Here is a 4,399-nt window from a genome sequence, read left to right as displayed (position 1 = left end):
TCTTTACAGGTTGTCTTCAGCTTGCTTGTGTTGTACTGACTTGATTTATGACAAGAAAGATTTCATACATCCAAATTTCACAATAACTCGGTTGAAAGTCAAATTAAACGTGCATGTAGACGGTGAAGCATGTGGTGAATTAGACTTTGCATTCTGCGCATGCTTGAGATTTTTTCCCGGGTCGTGAACCGGAAGTCGGAGGAGATGATATTACTGTTGTTGTCGCCGCCGTCGGAAAGAAACAAACAACGCGATGGAGAATGCGCCGTTGTGCATCGCGTTTGTGCAACAAGCAGCTCATCACAAACGAAATGTAGAGGGACGTAGCTTCATCTTGCTCTTCGTTCGCCATTTTCTCGAATGCCTGAGTTTGTTGTTGTTGTTGTTGGTGGTGAAGAGGTCAACCGTAAGTGGCTCTATTTGTAATAGTTGAAATGGGTACAGCGCCACTGATCGTATTGGAGTATGACATGCTTTGTGCCAATGAATCGATTCATTCACCGCCATATATCCAAGGATAATTACCCTTGCTCAAATAAGAAGCATAATCCAACTATAGCTTTAATCAAATTAATTTCACCATGTAGACCCACTGCGTGTTTTGAGACTCTGGTCCTCAAGGCACAAAGCCCTGCATGTTTTCCATGTGTTCCAACACACCTGATTCAAAGAAATGAGCCGGCTGTTTAAGCTCTGCTGAAGGCTGATGAACGCCCATTCATTTGAATCATGGGTGCTGGAGCAGGGAAATATGGAAAACATGCTGGGCAGTGTATCTTGAGGACCAGGTTGTTCAGCCTAGTAGCTTTGTTACAATCAGCATAAGCTACAAGTAGATTAAAGAGAATACCCCTAAAGTCAGCAAGAGCAGGGGCGGAAGATGACTCACATGCAGACTACATGGCAACTGACACTGGAACGAACATGACTGTGAGGTGGAGACAGGACTCAGTGAATGATAGGGGCACAGACCTATTCTCTAGGGCTGGAACTGGGCAGAATAGTTCTCAGAGGAAAGGGAGCATAGCTGGACAAAATAAAAGTGATAGACTAGAGGGAAATAAGCTCCAGGTTTGTCCTTGTGGCTGGCAGAAAGTATCATCAGTTAGAGGCCTTAAAATGCATCAGGGAAGAAAGATGTCTGGTAAAAGAAGGGCAGTGTGGCCGCATTGATCAGTACTTTTTAAGAAGTCAATCGAGTAAGTCCAGCGGCAGGTAGGAAACCACAGTCCGAAGAATATCAATAACACAGCTACAGAGGTGGAGGAGGAAGGAGGAAGTTCTAAGAAGGGATGCAGCTCATACTGAGGTGAATAGGCCAGTTATAGAGAGAAATATGGAGCAGAAAGCTAGAGTTAAGTGGCCTAGGGCAAATAGCAACAAAGAATTGGAGGCAGTCAATAAAGATTTGTCGATAATATTAGATAGGTTAGGAGGAAATACAAGCGATAGGCTAGAGAAGATGGGAGATATAATTTACTCCTATGGTGTAGAAAGATTTGGGGTGCAAGATAGAAAGAGAGTTGAACGAGTACAAGAGTAGTTAAGTTTAGATGGCCAAAAGAGATGGAGAAATTGGTTAAGGAAAGAATAAATTTAAGAAAGTAATGGAAAAGAGCTACAGAAGAAGAGAGGGGGGGAATTAATGTTTTGCAGGAAGAATTGAGAAGCAGGCTAGCAATACTCAGGAGGGCTAAATATCTTGGGAAAAAGAGAAAGAAGAAAGAATATGTAAGGACTGCATTTTACAGGGACCCATTCAAGTTTGTTAAAGGATTGTTTAACCAGGAAAAGGGGGGCAGCTTTAGGCAACAAAGTCAGAGGTGGAAGAGTGTCTAAGAAATACATATTAAGATCTTGAGCAGCGTAGAGTCGTAGGCCTTCCACCTGACATGCCACCATTAGGAAAGATAGCTTATAAGACGGCTGTTAGACCACCTAGGTGGAAGGAGGTTGAGGAGGTAGTCAGGCGTACAAAGGCTTCGTCGGCCCCAGGGCCAAATGGAGTCCCCTACTGGATTTATAAAAGTGCAACTGATATCCTAAAGTTTTTGTGGAAGCAATTAAGAATAGTTTGGATGAAACAGTTTATTCCTAGAGCATGGCGTAGGGCAGGAGGCGTTCTTATTCCAAAGGAGAAAGAGTCCTCGGACCTGAGTCAGTTCCGGATGATCTCTCTCCTAAATGTAAAGGGGAAGATTTTTTAAAGAAGATTTTAGATACCTGAATAGGGAGTTATTGGGGAAGTACTTAGAAACAAAGCATTGAATATTAGGCAATTCATCATTAGGTCTACAGTAGCTATGCAAAATTATGTGCATCTTGTTGTAAATTGAACTGAAATGCGAATCAATGTTTTGACTAAGGTGAAGCAGAACATACCATTACTAAAATGTGAGGTCAGTAAGGAGACACAGACAGGTCAGAAAAGTATTGTACACTTGTCCACTGTCTGCTCATACTACACAATGGGCCTCATGCAAGAGCATTTTTGTATTTTTATTCTAAATTTCTCTTACTCTTTTCGTAAGAAGGTCTCGTACGAACACGTCACGTCAGATTCAACAAACACTTAACTTCGGAAAAAGTGTGTAAACGACCTGCATAAATGATGAATGCACTCGTGCGTATCTAAGTGCACGTGCACAAGGATAGTAGATTTGCATACTCCACGCCCCAAATTATACCATATCAGGAGCTGTGCTTCCTCGCTCCTGTGCTAGGAAATGTTAAATGTTGAGTCATGAGAATGGCATCAAGGCGCAAAAAGAACAACTTTACGGGCTCTGAGATTGAAGTTCTGCAAATAAATGGGAAGCAATTACGAGTGCTGTTAATTCAGTGTCACCTGTAGTTCGTAATGTCACCGAAATAAAAAAGAAGTGGTTTGATATGAAAATGGCTTTAAAAAAAAAAACATCTCGCCCTGGGCAGGCGCTCGATGACTGCAACTAAAGCATTGCAATCAGTTGTTGCCTCATCATGATGGCAGGGGCACGGGTGTTTTGATGCGTATATGTGTCTCGTGCTCCAATTATGATTGGCAGTCCAGCCACGGCATGGAAGTCCCTCTTAATTTGTACTTGTTGGACAGCGGTGTATGGGAATTTGATGTACCATGGGTGATAAACTGATGAGAGCTTTGATGACCAAGGGGAGCGCACGACTCACAGAGGACTGGGATACACCCGATTGAGATCAGATCCATTTAGAATAAGGCAAGCGTCATCAGCATAACCAGTCCTGAAAAACAGACATGTGAGTCAAGATGATACCCTATAAAGATCATTTTCAGGTGGTGCTTTCCACTAGGTCTGATATTGCACTTTCCATTAGGCGTTCTTCCATTAAACCAATTTGCCCTAAATTTGCATCTGTACATCTGCAGGTGTCCTCCTGGACATTTTCATAAAAGCCAAGGATGAACAGTGATTGGGTGCTTCTGCTTCTTTGAGTGTCCTTAAGACACCTGACATTATCTATTATTCCCACTTTGGGAAACTTTATGCAAAAATGTCAAGTGAAGACAATGAAGACAAGTGTTCTAAAATTCCTCATTCTCACTGGACTTATCTTTGGAGATAATATCTATGTCTCTAAACAACTGACTTGGTCACAAGCCAGAGAATACTGCAGAGAGCATGAAACTAATCTTTCTTCAATCAGCAACCTAGACGATGATGACAGTGAGAAGAAAGATACCTGGACTGGTCTCTACAAAGAAGGCAGTGACACTTGGAAGTGGTTAAATGGGACAAATGCTTTGTCCATCCTCTTGGAGGATGAAAAAGATTATAAGTGTGTAGTACAAACTAGAAACGGCCTGAGTGCTACAAGCTGTAAGAAGGACTTCCCATTCTACTAATTTCAGAGCAACCTGGTGTTGGTGAAAGAAAACAAGACCTGGGAGGAGGCAATGGAGCACTGTGGCAGCATGGACAAGGAATTAGTCAACCTGCCCTCTGAATCTGCACTGGCTGAAGTCCTGCAGGCCAGCAAGACAGCCCAGACAGCCCACGTGTGGACTGCCCTGTGCTACTATGGTGACAGCTGGTTGTGGGTGGATGGGACCCCTGTGGAGTACCTGCCCTGGAGCCACGGTGAGATGCCATACTGCCCCGCCTGGACTCACTACTGTGGTGCTCTCTCACTGGTGGGATGTTTGAAGAGGTGGGACTGCGCTGACCAACTCAACTATATTTGCTATCAAAACAGCACCTGAAAACATGCTGTACACACTGAACCTTCTTTAGGATCTTAAGGATCTAATAGCTTCACCAAAAGATAAGTGTAGTTAGAGCAAATGTGTAATTTGTGCAAAAAAAAACACACACTTAGACAGCTATTAATATACTGTATCCATGTAATTACACATAGAATTATTCTGATTTTGATCCCA

This window comes from Odontesthes bonariensis, chromosome 3 (assembly GCF_027942865.1).
Source record: "Odontesthes bonariensis isolate fOdoBon6 chromosome 3, fOdoBon6.hap1, whole genome shotgun sequence".
In the NCBI taxonomy this organism is placed as follows: Eukaryota; Metazoa; Chordata; class Actinopteri; order Atheriniformes; family Atherinopsidae; genus Odontesthes; species Odontesthes bonariensis.
This window is presented reverse-complemented; position numbering follows the sequence as displayed.